This window comes from Macaca mulatta, chromosome 2 (assembly GCF_049350105.2).
Source record: "Macaca mulatta isolate MMU2019108-1 chromosome 2, T2T-MMU8v2.0, whole genome shotgun sequence".
NCBI lineage: Eukaryota > Metazoa > Chordata > Mammalia > Primates > Cercopithecidae > Macaca > Macaca mulatta.
The window spans coordinates 103,642,087-103,656,679 of NC_133407.1; the positions used below are offsets into that span (position 1 = coordinate 103,642,087).

At 40.2% G+C, this 14,593-nt stretch overlaps 1 long non-coding RNA gene across 2 annotated transcripts in view; it reads right to left on the bottom strand.

The window, feature by feature from the left end:
- LOC144339125 (uncharacterized) overlaps positions 1-14,587 on the bottom strand; it is a 72,334-nt gene extending 57,747 nt beyond the window's left edge. For both annotated transcript variants that reach the window (XR_013413808.1, XR_013413809.1), the window contains exons 1-2: positions 14,144-14,587; positions 6,378-6,537 (exon numbers count right to left, since the gene is read on the bottom strand). This is a non-coding gene — a long non-coding RNA (uncharacterized LOC144339125). The remainder of the gene's footprint in view (positions 1-6,377; positions 6,538-14,143) is intronic.
- Positions 14,588-14,593: the final 6 nt, after the last annotated feature.

Consider the following 14,593-nt stretch of genomic DNA (forward strand, 5'->3'; position numbering starts at 1 on the left):
GGGTTGCATTCAGACAACAGTGCTCTTTAGGCTAGGGTTAGGTTCAACTTCACTTAACTGAAAATTCAAAAGAGAAGAGGTTTAAACACATGGGGTTTCTTCTCTCATATATAACAAGCCCATAAACAGGCAGTCCAGAGCCCCAGACTCCAACTACTATTCTGCCCCACCAGCTGCAGCACATCCATATAGCAAGGTTACTTCATGGTCCAAGGCAGCTGTCAGACTTCCAGCATCGTGTTGGCATTCCAGGAAGCAGGAAGGAATAAGAAAGAAGACCAGGCCAGGTGCAGTGGCTCATGCCTATAATCCCAGCACTCTGGGAGGCCAAGGCAGGTGGATCACGAGGTCAGAAGTTTGAGACCATCCTGGCTAACACAGTGAAACCCCGTCTCTACTAAAAATAGAAAAAAATTAGCCGGGCATGGTGGCGGGTGCCTGTAGTCCCAGCTAATCGGAAGGCTGGGTCAGGAGAATGGCGTGAACCCAGCAGGCGGAGCTTGTAGTGAGCCAAGATCGCACCACTGCACTCCAGCCTGGGCGACAGGGCGAGACTCCATCTCAAAAATAAAAAAGAAGAAGACCAAAACAGGCACTTGTCCCAACTGAGTCAGCTTCCCTTAAGCAATTGCTATGGTTTGAATATTTTTTTGTCCCCTCCAAAACTCATGTTGAAACTTAATCCCCATTGTGGCAGTACTGAGAGGTGGAGCCTTTAAGAGGTGACGGGGTCATGGGAGGTCTGCCCTCATGAATGGATTAATCTATTTGTGGATTTAAGAATTAATGGGATAATGGATTAATGGATTATCACGGAAATGGGACTGGTGACTTTATAAGAAGAGGAAGAAAAACCTAAGCTAGCATGCTCAGTTCTGTCACCATGTGATGCCATGTGCCACCTCAGGACCCTTCAGAGAATCCCTACCAGCAAGAAGACCCTCACCAGATGTGGCCCCTTGACCTTGGACTTCTCAGCCTCTATAACTGTAAGAAATAAATTCCTTCTCTTTGTAAATCACCCAGTTTCCAGTATGCAGAAAATGAAGTAACACAGCAATCTTTTCAGATAACCCATTCAACACTTCTGCCTACATCCCATTGGCTACGCTTTGCAAGGAAAGCTGTGAAACATAGTACAGTCTTTTAGCTGGGTACACTGCAGCCCAGAATAAAATCAGGATTCTGTTTTACTAAGAAAAAAGGAGAGAATGGATATTAGCTGGCAACCCACAATCTCCACCACAAACCAATTCCAGTGAATCAAATAGCAAAACAACAAAGAATGGCAACTACATGATTTATTATTTATGCTGAACTAGCCCAAGTCAGAAGATCAACCAAAAGTTCTGCAGCACCAAATCTTTCTTGAGAAAAAAGGTATAAATTTAACTTTTTAAAATAAAGTGCAAATTATGTCCTTGGTGACTTCACCCTTTGCCTTGGCACAAACTCTTCCCAAAATGTCCCCTAAGGCGGAACAATCTAGATCACACTTGGCTCCACTTTTACTATTTTCTTAATTTATTGATAGTTTTTCTCATCATAATTCCATTACATAAGGAAGGAATCCCACAACCTCAGTAATCATAAGTGAAGTCTCTATAAATCAGCCTTGATGAGAGAGAAAATAAGCTAGGAGGCTGGGCTCAGTCGCTCACACCTGTAATCCCAGCACTTTGGGAGGTTAAAGCAGGAGGATTGCTTGAGGCCAGAGTTCGAGACCAGCTTGGATAACATAGTGAGATCCCATCTCTAAAGAAAAAAGTAACCAGGCACAGTGGCACACACCTGTAGTTGTAGCTGCTCGGGACATTGAGGTGGAAGGATCACTTGAGCCCAGGAGTTCAAGATTACAGTGAGTTATTATTGCATCACTGCACTCCAGCCTGGATGGCAGAGTGAGACCCTATCTCTAAATACATATCTGTATATACACACATATATATACAGGCTAGAAATTCAGATTTTTCTTAAAACAGAAATGTGGATTTTTATACGAAAAATGATAGCTAATTTACTTTTTAAAAAAACAATGTGTGAGCCTCTATTTGACCAAGACCTAAACTCTACTTGGTTAAGCGTCCACTATACTCTTGACGTTCCTCACGTTTGTTGTCAGAGGGATGCAATTCTTTCCACAGAAAATCTTGCCTGCTTTTTTTTCCCTGTTCTTTCTCCCCTTTTTCCTCCGCTTTCTTTCCATTTATCTTCTTTCTTTCATCTATCTTTACCAAGATAATTTTCCTTCCAACAACCTTGTTACCCATTCCTTCTACATACTTCTTTCCTGAAATCCTCCTCTGATCAATACTTCCCTTTCAACATCTAGTTTTATTCTCCAACTATAGATTCTCTTCCAAAGCCAGTCTTACATTCTAAAGTCCATTTGTTTATTTTCTTCCCCCCTTAACTCTCAAGAAACTCTGAGCTAAACAAAATGCATAAAAGTATCTATAATACCTTCTCTAAATCTACAGCAAGAGGCTATAAACCAAATGCCATCAGCAGTTAGTCAGGCAATATTCTTGACAATCAACAGTGACAACTGCAATGACAATTGATACTTAGCTTCCTTGTAGAAGAACCAATAGGACATAGTAGTTATTGTGACAAATTCAAGAACCCAGCCCTTATCTAAGGTACGGCAATTGCTACCAGCTCTTCCTAATTTTTTTAAATATAAGCTGGAAAGTCAGATTTTTTCTTAAAAGAAGAAATAAATCTGAATTTTCATATGAAATATACAATCAATTCACTTTTCTAAAAACAATGGTAGACCTGTATTTTCAAACTTTGATCTATAGCACATACTGAATTATTCTCTAATCGATTCAAACATACATACCTCATCACAAAACCTGGAGGAGTGCTAAGCATATTGCAGGCCCTCAGTAAAAGTTGACTGATGCTGTAACTGAGTCAATGAACTTATTCATACCCTTCACTTAGGGAGGAATTTCTGGACTGTTTCAGTGCTTGGGTAAGGTTAAGAAATATGACATTGAGTATGATGAAAATAAGGGAGATACAATCACTTTTTTCTTTCTAACCAATTAAAACACTACGGTTTTATACTTCATTTGTTATCAACTAAACCCTATGATTATGATAAACTAGTTTTAGTATACTGCACACCAGCTTTAGTGACTTCTTTATTCATGAATGACTACAGGCCTTTAATCAGTAACCATTGAAACTGTATTGTACTGGTCCATGTCTTGCATGTCACCAATCAGCCAGACTTATTCATTCTTTCCCTGTGAAAACACCACTAAATGTAATGACTTTAATGGTATGCTTAACCTCCATAAGGGAATTATAACATGAGAAAAAAAAAACCATGAAATTTGGAAGCAGACAAACTTGAGTTCAAATCCTAGCTATGACACTTGCTGTATATTCTTAAGCAAGTAATAAATTTATTGGGGGTCTCATTTTTCTCATCTGTAAAATGAGACAATAAACTCCACTTACAAAGCTGTTATAAAGAGTAAATAAATAATACAAAATGCTTGGCAGTTTTCCTGGCCCACAGTGGAGAATACAAAATATCAGTAGCAACTCCCTTTGCTTACTTAGTGTGTATCTCAGTTCAGAATGTTTCCTCTTTTTAGCTATAAAGTGGGTCAACTCATATTTAACTAGTATTCACAGTATTTTAACTTCCTATATAGCACTTGGAAACACTAAGAAAATTTGCCAGGTTTCAATTATAAAAGTGAGTAGATGGGCAAACTAATATAACAAAAACACAATTACACAATTTACAGGTTGGTTCATTTCCTAGACATAAAACAATCCAAAGATTCCTTGCTATAAAACAACACTAATACACATTTCTAAAAGTGCTCTAAAGTGAAGGTTTTTAGTACAATAACAAACGTACACCACCGGTAGATAAAAAATTTGTGCATATGCGTGTGTGCACATGGACACACACACACACACACACACACACACACACATATACCACTGGTGGATAAAGGGTCATCACTCTAAAAAAGTTAGTTTTTTCCCTAAGTATCAGATATATTCACAATTCAAGGTTTAATTTCATGATAGATGCCAAAGAGAAATTTATTCTTACATTCAAAATACACGTATTGAAACTTTGCTTTCAACTTAGATGAAGTTACAGGGACTTAATTTACTCTTCCATCTAAAACAACAAAATCACAGGACAAAATATAAGAAACAATAGTTTTTCAAGACACTCCACATCAAACAAAGGACAGTGTTTCCTGAGGGATGGGAAACAAACAAGGTGAGCCCTGCAACTGGCCCATCTTTCTGCCTTGAAAGAGTGTTCCAGGCTGGAGCACAGAAAAGGTGTCTTAGTCTGTTTTGTGTTACTATAACAGAATACCACAAACTGGGTCATTTATTTTATAAAGGAATTCATTTCTCACAGTTCTGGATGCTGGGAAGTCCAAGGTGAAGGGCTTGCATATGGTGAAGACTTTTTTGCTGCATCATCCCACAACAGAAGGCAGAAGGGCAAGACAGAATGTATACAGACTTTTTAATGATAAATTCTGTCTTTAAATCGTATCTTTCCTAACTTATTTTACTGTAAGAAGTTAAAATAGCCATGCGCAGCATGGAGGACTTGCTGTTTAGATATTTCTTTCACCAGGTATCCTAGTGTACTAGGATACTATACTAGTGTATCCTAGTATACTCTTAACTTCCACCTTTCATAAAGCCTTCCGGCACGGACACTGTTCAGCCCAGTTACTTGCTACTTTATAACAAGGGTGGCCTTTGCTCTAGTTTCCAATACCTTGTTCTTCAGTTCCATCTGAAACCTCATCAGAACGGCCTTTACTGTCCACATTTCTTTCATTATTGTGGTCACAACCACCTAAGTAATCTCTAAGAAGTTCCAGACTTTCACTCATCTTCCCTATTTTTGAGCCTTCATCAGAACTGCCCTTAATGTACCATTCACAGCAATCCAAGCTTTTTCTACCTTGCTACACCAAATTCTTCCAGCCTCTATCCATTATCCAGTTCCTAAGCCACTTCCACATGTGTGGGTATTTGTTATAGCAACAGCCCTACTTCTCAGTACCAATTTTCTGTCTTAGTCCATTTTATGTTGCTATAACTGAATACCACAGATTCAGCAGTTTATAAAGAAAAGAAACTCATTTCTCACAGTTCTGGAAACTGGGAAGTCCAAGGTCAAGAAAAGTGCATCTGGTGAGGGCCTTCTTGCTGAGTCATTCCATGGCAGAAGGCAGAAGGGCAAGAGAGCACACAGGGGAAAGGAGCAAAACTCATCCTTTTATCAGGAACTTGCTCCTGCAATAACTAACCCAATCCCATAACAACAACATTAATTCTTTCATGAGGGCAGAGCTAATGCCCTAATCATGACCTAATAATCATCCTCATGACCTAATCATCCCTTGAAAGTCCCAACTCTCAATATTGTTACATTGGAGATTAAGCTTCTAACACATAAACTTTGGGGAACACATTCTAGTCACATCAGAGAGGGAACACAGGCAGACCCGCAGCAGACGCCGTAAGTAGAAAAAGTGGAGTGCAAAAATATTAGAGCAGCTAGAGTTTGCAAACAGAATATAAGAGGAGAGGGCTTCACAGAGAGGGAACACTGGAAAGTTCTTTAGTCCTCCCCATGTATTCAGCAGAATACTAATGTAAGGAATGAATGTAAGGAAACTGTGAAGCCCAGGAAATAACCACCTAAAAGATGAAGGGGAATCAGTATGCAATATGCACACAGTCTGGGAATAGTACCTCTGTATATCTCACACTGGTCCTGCTTCTCTAATCGAACACATACATACATATATAAAGAAACTTGTTACAGGGAATTGGCTTATGCAGTTATGAGGGCTGGTTAAGCAGCTTCTGTAAGGCTGTGTCTCTGCATCTGATATAGAGTCCATAGGGAAGGAAGTCAGTAAGGGAATGTCAGGAAAAGACTATCGCAAGCAAGCTGAAACCCTGTAATCATGAGCTAGAACTCCATGAGGATAGACTGAAATCCATGTCTTTTCTTGTTGCCTTTGACCTTGGTGCAATGGTAATTTTTTTTTTTCTTTGAGACAGGCTCTGGTTCTGTCAACAAGGCTAGAGCGCAGTGGCACTTATCTCGGCTCAGACTCAAGACATCCTCCCACCTCAGCCCACTGACTAGCTAGGAATACTGGCTCATGCCACCATGCCTGGCTAATTTTTTGTATTTTTTATAGATTGGGGTTTCACCATGTTGCCCATCCTGGTATCAAACTCCTGAGCTCAAGTGATCTGCCTGCCTCAGCCTCCCAAAGTGCTGAGATTACAGGTGTGAGCCACCACGCCTGGCCAGGGCTCTTTTTTATGGAACTAAAAACACATACCTGGCTCATGAGTGAGGAAAAAGTGAAGAAAAATCCAGAGAAGGTAGCGCAGTTGTAGGCTCAGACACTGTTCATGCCATTGAGGTGAGTCAGCTACAAAAGTGCTTCCTTCCTTCCAGCTTCCAAATCATGAAAGATGAGTTCTTGTGACCCACCCAATCTGTAAACACACAAGAAAGGAAAGTCTGTGAAATGTAGTTCAGCCTAGCCAAGTTTTCATTTTATAAAGCCATCATATAGAGAGAGAAAGAAGAAAGAAAAAAAACAACAACAGAGCATCAGTGAACTATGAACAACTTTAGCCTTAAATATGTGTAACTGGAGTTTCCAAAGTAGAGGAGAGAAGAGTGGGACAGAAAAATTCTAAGGAATAATGGAGAAAATTTTTCAAAATTTGATGAAAATTATAACTGAGGTCCAAGAATCTTAATGACCCTTAAACACAGGAAACATAAAATCTCTACTCCAAGGCACAAATAATCAAATTGCTCAAATTGTTCAAAACTAGTGATAAAGGCAAAATCTTAAGAACAGTCCAAGAAAAAAAAAAATTTTACATATGAGGGACCAAAGATACAATGACAGCAGATTTCTCATTGTTTACAATGTAACAAGACGACAGTGGAGCCACAACTTTAAAGTTCTGAAAGAAAAAAATAAAATAGGCCAGGCATGAATGGTGCAAGCCTGTAATCCTAACACTTTGGGAGTTCAACAGGGAAGGATCACTTAAGCCTGGAGTTTGAGACCAGCCTGGGCAACCAACCTAGCAAGCCCCATCTCTATTACAAAACAACAACAACAATTGTCAACATAGAATCCTATACCCAACAAAACCGGTCTTTCGAAAATGAAGGTTAAATAAAAATATTTCAGACATGCAAAACCTGAAAGAATTCATCACATTCAGACCCACAAAGGAAGTTTGCCAGCAGACTTCAAAATAACTACAAAAAAATAACAGAGGAAGTTCTGCCAGCAGAAAGAAAATACCAGATAAAAATATGGATCTACACAAAAAATGAAAAGCACTAGAAATGGTAACTTTTTGGGTACATTTTTATTAAACCTCTTTAAAAGATAATTAACCATTTTAAATAAAATAAGAATGATGTAGTACAAAACTAAAATGTATAACAACACAAAAAGCTGGGAGGAAAGAAGTAGATGTACATGTTTGTTAAGTTCTAATACTGTATGTAAAGTGGTACAAAATACATGTACTAAACACATCCTATGAACAGGCATTTTTGGGCCCTAGTTACAATGATGAAAACAATTTATCCCCTCTCCTTGAGGAATTTGCCTCCTCCTGTACTCTCTCAGGAAGCTTAATCAGCTTTTATATTGAGCAGAAAAACTGTGGGGTAAGACCTCTTTTTAAAGTGACCTTCTTTTAAATGTTTCAGTTCTACACCGGCAATGCTTCATGGAGCAAATGACCTAAGATGCAGCCACTATTTTAATGTTAAAGAAATATGTGCCTGTAGATAAGATATATTGTTATATACTACCATTAAAGTTCATTCTATGGTGACAAGAAAGGACTGAAGGTTCCACCTCCAGGTCAACTGAGATTACAATCAACTTCTAAGCAAAAGTCCCCAAGTTCATTCACAACGAAGTTCTACAATTAATAATACTCAAACACATTTTCTAAACTTATTTCAATAAGATTGAAATTACTCCCATTTAAACAGATGTGATTCTAAGAATGTCTATTTTTAGATGGGAGTTGCATAAGTTGCCAGAAATGGATCTGGCAATGTCAAGGTTATGTCTTACTGAAAAACAGACATAATTTAACCTTTATGGGGGGAAATATGCTATCCCACATCTACCCTGGAGCAGATGGATACATGAGCATGAATGTAGGGAGAGAGTGGCAACGGGTGGGCCTTTTTGCTTCAAGCACCCCACCATGTACATACTTGTCCTTTCCTAAGGGGGTAATATATATAAATCTTGTGGCAGCAGAGGGGTTTTATTTCTGTTATTTATTCTGTATCCACCTTTCCTGCACTATTCCAGTGTAATCAAGTTGCATAAACTGACTGACACCATTCCAAGAAAAATTTTATTGTAATGAACCAAAGTGACTAGGGCTGTAATGAGATTTCATAAGAGCACAGGATCACAGGAAAAGAAAAGGGAAACACCAGAAAAAATGTATAATGTTCTAGCAACTGCCCCAACCTCACATCAGAATCAGTCACTTCCAAGCATTCTCATTGTACAACTCCTGGAAAAGGCTTTGAACTATAAAGCTTCATCTTCTGTGCCATACACTCTAGTAAGTGCTTGTGATACATTTTCTGATGCATTCATTACAAAATCCTTTGAGGTATAAATGATGATGTCCTTTTCACAGAAGACTGAGACTTAGAGAGGTAAAGTTTTCACAGCTATTCATGGCTACACAAGAATATGATGCCAGATCTAACTCTCAAGCCTAGACCCTTACATTCTATTCAAAGCATAAATAAGCCATTGGATCCAGCTATATTCAAATCACACATTGGACCATAAGCCACTACTACCCCAGAAGTCCACAAGGAAGATAAATTCTCAAGTGTCAGTGGTGAAGGAAAGAAAAATATCATGATTGCAGGTCAAGCTTATGACTGAAACCCCAACACAGAGCTGTTAGGAAAGCTGGGCTGGAACATAAAGCCAAGGATTGGAGGCCTCTGAAGCCAAATCCCTTCCCCAACCCCAACTTAACTCGTAGGACCAGCTGGCTCTATGGGAGGTGGGAAACGGAAAAGATGAGAAAGCTCCAAGCCACAGGAGATAAAAGGGAGAAAAGAAGGTGGTCAGGTCAGCCCCACAGAACTTCCAGGGATTTGAGAAAAGAGGATAAAAAGTGAGATGCATTTATGTACATGACCTGTCAACAAACAATAGTCTTGTCCTCTAGTAAATATGTCCATTCGAATGTCCCTAGAGCTTACCCCTCCAATTATCAACACCCCATCATGAAAGGAGAGTAAGCAGCTTTTGGGAGAGGTAATTCACCATAGGCCCTGAGGGTGCCTGCATGTTCTTATTGGTTTTGCCAAGAATGCAAGGCCCTGACCACGTCTTACCTTGGCCTCTTCTCAGAGTCGTGTTTGCAGGGAGCAGTCCCGAGGGATGAGGTAATATCGCCCCCCAAGACAAGCTTGTTACTGCTTATAATAAAAGCAACAGACTCCATAAGCACAGTGTTCCTCTCCTGTAATACAACCCACTGCATGTGTAGGCATCAATCAAGACCCACCTGTGTTGGAGTTGGGTCCAATCCATGGGTCTTAGATTTGTGGACATAGGAAACCAGCATTAACACTAAGCTCTGGCTACTGCTTTGCCATGAGTAATAAAGGCCTGTCTCTAACGCAAGAGTCTCAGTTTCAGTACCCATGAAACTGTGGCACGCTAACCTGTTAGCTTGCAAGTAGGATAAAATCTCAGACTCTTCACAGTTCTTGACAGCAGGAGGGTAGAATGAAGTGGAAGAAACTTGAATGCAATACTGCCCCTTCCTTAGACTAGAAGTTATGTGACATGGCCAAGTATCTGCATTCCCTCCTAATTAAGATCACCAGTGGGGAGTTGCTATGTTAGGGAAATTTCCTCATATTTACTGAGTTAACTCCATTTAGTCTTCAACCTCGCAGGCCTTGAAATTTTCTTATTCTGATATGCTTTATAAATTACATGTTGGTTTGGTTTAACTCTCCTTTTAGATTCAAAAGCTCTCTGAAAATAAGAAAAACTATTGACTCTTTAACACGTACATTATTTTGGTTTCTGTTCAATATTATACTCTGTGGATATATTAGCACATACAATGTGCTAATTGTCAGCATGTTGATCATCGTCACTATTAATGTTTTTAACTAAGAGCCTACAAATACAGAGCCCATTCACCCACCTTCCTTACTCTTCTCCCAGGAAAATGGAAGAGTACAAAGCATATGATATTAGGAAACAGGCCTAGGTTATGACTTTCTCTTCTGTGGCTCTTCTGATTCATTCTACAGAAACACTGACTCAATAATCATGTATTTTAGACACAGAGATAGCAACTAAATTCTGTTTTATTCATACCATGCACATTATTAACCACTTGGCAACATAGTTCTAGCCAGGAAATGTAATTTTAAACTCTCAGCTACTTAACTCTCATTTAAAGTTGAGATGTGAGAAATACTAGTTATGATCCTCAAAGGACATTCATTCTTTGGGGTTTCTCTTTGTAGCTGGTCTCCTGGAAATACCAGTCACATTGACTCATCACTTGGGAATAGTGATTTCCCATTTCACTAATTCAGTAAAGAGTCCCTGGAGTCTTCCCAGTTGTGGGAGGGCAGAAGCTGTCCATAGCGAGATTTGGATATCTGCTCAAAGTACTAGGCACACATTGGTTTTCCCCTTCAATATGTCCTCATTTTCTTACCATTAAATATGCAAGATACAAAGGGCTTGTTTTAGGGTACCCACTCAGGAGAAGAAAAGCCTGCCTGGCCTGCTTTTACATAGAGGGCCTTAAGCCTTCATGCAGGCTATGCGGAAGTTCTCTTAGCCTCATGAAATTCAGCACAGTTCAGGAGAGTTTACAGTTTGGAGGAAAAGCTCTGTAGTAATAACCAGAGTTATTTAAACTGGAATTTTCCTTCTACTTATTGTCTCTTTACCAACCAGTCTGCAGTCAGGTTTATCAGTTTGGGTTCTTTGAGGAGCAGACATCAAGATGGGATTAGATGTGCAAGAAATTTATTGGGCGAAATGTCTGCGAAGGACAGAAGAAGAAAGGTTGAATTAGAAGAATCTTAGACGTCAGCACAAATCTAAGAAAGTTCAGCCAGGCCAATGGAGAGTCCTTGAGCCAGAGTCGCCTGTCAAAGGAGTTCCACATCTCCCAAGAACAGGACTGCCGTAGCATCTTTGTTGTGCTCAGTCATTGGCTAGGAATAGCTGATGGGAAGTGTGGCCTCAGCGGGATGCAATGCTGAATTCAGAGCATAGCAGCTGGGGCTGTTCATCAGTTATGCCCACTGAAGCAGGAAATCTGAGTGGTACATTATCACATCCACCACGGTAAGCAGCCTAAGGATAGATGAGGACCCAAGTTTCTAACCAGACAACACATCCTCATGACCAGCACATATAAGAAACAGCTGCATAAAACCCATCATTGCCTTCATTGTGGGCAAACTGCTAGGGATGCTTCCACTACATCACAGTGTTCCCTTTATGAGGGCCCAAGAATAATACCTCCTGTGGCTCAGGGCCTGGCAAAGCTATTCCTCCTGCGCAACTGGTATGTTTTCATCCTGTATACATAAAGATTTTCTAGCTGATTTCCTCTTTGTCTTAACTATCAGAAAGTTAGAACCAGACTGGGGGTTCTACCTTCAGCTTTAGGTGCTTTTCTTTTTCATTTATTATCTTCTATAATTCCTTTACTCAGCACAACTGTTCTCTGTGAGTGATCTAAAATGCTTTTCTGAATTAAGACAAGAAATAAGTACCTTAACCTAGGCTGGTACCATTTAGAACTTAAAAACACTAGATTTTAAATGCTTCAGTTTATTCTTTTTATGATAACTTCACATACAGGTCAAATTCTTTCACTCTAAACCAGTGCTATCTAGTAGAAATACAGCATGAGCCACACGTAATTTTAAGTCTTTAGTAGCTACATTAAAAAGGTAAAAAGAAATAGGTGAAATTAAGACAATTTAAGTCTTTGGAAGCCTACTGTATATTTTCTACTTAGAGCACATCCCAATTTAAATCGGCTATACTGCAAGTACTCAATGACCACATGTGGCTAGTGGTTTCTGTACTGGACACTGGAGGTCTAAACACAAAGACTATGAATCATGAGAGTTAGAAGAGCCTTAAGAACCACAACTGTATCTGATGTGTATTCATATTGGCTCTGATTAAAGATTTCTGAGGTCCTGGGGGTTTCTTTCTTCTTTTTTTTCTTTTTCTTACTCCTGGAGATTTCTGATGCAAACACTAAATCTAAGAAAAGATGAGTTCTCCTGACAGGGGTAATGACCATGAAACCCTAAGATTTCTGGAATTTTTCTTTTAATTTCTCTATGTTTGTAATTTTTTCTTCACTGGATCACCTTTGGCTTCTTCTGAGAAATAATGTAAAATACTCATGTACATTCACTAAGAAACAAATAGAGATGCATTATCTAGATTAAAAATTATTTAGAAATTAGAGTGTTAAGAGTATTAAAGTAGGCCACAAAATTGAACTAATAAAAGTACTTTAAAGCACACTTATTTAGATATTTTGACGCTCCTTGTTTTGGAGCCAGCTCTAGAACTTTACACCTCAATTTGGGATAAGAAGAGTGTTTTCCATTTGAACCAGGGCTGGGAGACCACAAATGTGGTTAGATTTCTGAGAGTTAAGAATTTGATTTTTTTTCAGGCATTAACCTGCAAAAGCCTCCATCTCCGTACCTGGTGCATAGAGTAATGCTTACCTTATAAAATAGCTATGAAGATTAATAATGTTATATATAAGCTTTGTAACAGGCAAATAGTAAATACTAAATAAATGGCACTTATCATCATTGTTAATCACAAAAGACTGTCAAATTCAGGTATTCTTAATCTGGGGTCTGCAGATCCTTGGCCCATGGGTAAAACTGCGGGGATGGAGATCCCTAAAATTGGATGGGGAAAAAAAATTACATCTGCACTTTCATTAACCTCTAAGCAAAATTTACCATTTCCTTCCATTATGAATAAAGGCAACATAATAGTATTAGAAGGACCTGTCGCTTTGCACCAACAGAAGTCACACATACTTTCACATTAAATTTCTGATGTTACAGACATCACAAAATATCTCTTACGTTTATCAGCTTTTTGAAATTATAGTATTAGACGTAATCTTGCTAAATGTTATTAGTGTATTAATACATGTTATTAATGTATTTTTAAAATTTCAATATAACTTGGTTTCCTTTGTAATCCTATGTAATTTATGAACTTAAAACTTAATTTCTCATTATTCTGAGAAGGGGTTCAGCAGCTTCACAGGATTGCCATGGCACACACAGAAAAGTTAAGAATCCCTAAATTTTAGTCTATCTCTTTGCTTCCAGAAAGCCAACCAAGTTTGACAACTGAACACCTGCCTGAGCCAATTCCCAGTCTCGGGTTTATTTTTCTGTGCGTGACTTGATAGGAAGATATTACAGTCTGGTACATGACTCCATCAGTTAACCTATTTGCTGAGCTCACCTTCAGCTTATACCTGGCATCTTTCCTGAATTCTGTGTTGAGCCTTCTGAGGCACACACAATGAGCTGACAAGCTGATTTTGTGGTATGTTCTGTTCACACACACCTGGCCCCCACTAGATGCCAGGCCCATGATGAAGCTGGGCAGTGATTCTCAAGCCTGATCCCAGACCAGCAGGCAGGATCAGCGTCACCAAGGAGCTTATGAGAATTGCAGATTTTCAGCTCACACCCTAGACTTCCTGAACAGAAATTCTGGGGTCTATCAGTGTTTTCTCAAGCCCTCCAGACACACACGCTGGAGTCTGAAATCCACCGTGCTAGGGAATAAGAGGTCCGTCCAATCCTGGAAGGAGAGGCTCCCATCTCCAACCATGGTTGAGACTAACAACGCTCCTGCAACTGGGGTTGGAATTTCAATGCAGGTAGGGCTGAGGGGTGGCCAATGAGTTGAAAGCCGGAGCAAGAGGACTTGTTTTGTTCCTGCACCCCGATTTTACTTACATTACCCGGGGCCTCGAGAGTGACTGATAGAGATTAGCCCTGAGCGTCGGCCCCTCGGCGCCGCCACTGCACGGCGAGAGAAGGGGAGTCAAGAGGGACGCTTGAGTCCCTTGACTGTCCTCCCCTACGAGCTCGCTGTGAAGACAGCCCCAGACCTGCGAACTCTGGGCAGCTCTGCGGCCGCTTGAACACTTCCCGCGTCTTCCGCCCGGCGCTAGAGGGCGCACTCCGTGACTGGAATTGCGGTCTCGGCAGCCCCCAGCCTCTGGCTTTCCCGGCTCCGCTGCCTCCGGAAAACTACAAGTCCCAGGATGCCCTGCGCGGGAGGGTCACGTGGGAGGGGCGGCCGGCGCGGCTAAATAGTCTCCATCGGCCATTTTGTGGGAGAAGCCGCAGCGCCGCCTCTTCTCTCGCGTCCTCGCATCCGTCGCCGCCGCCTCTTCCTCCGCC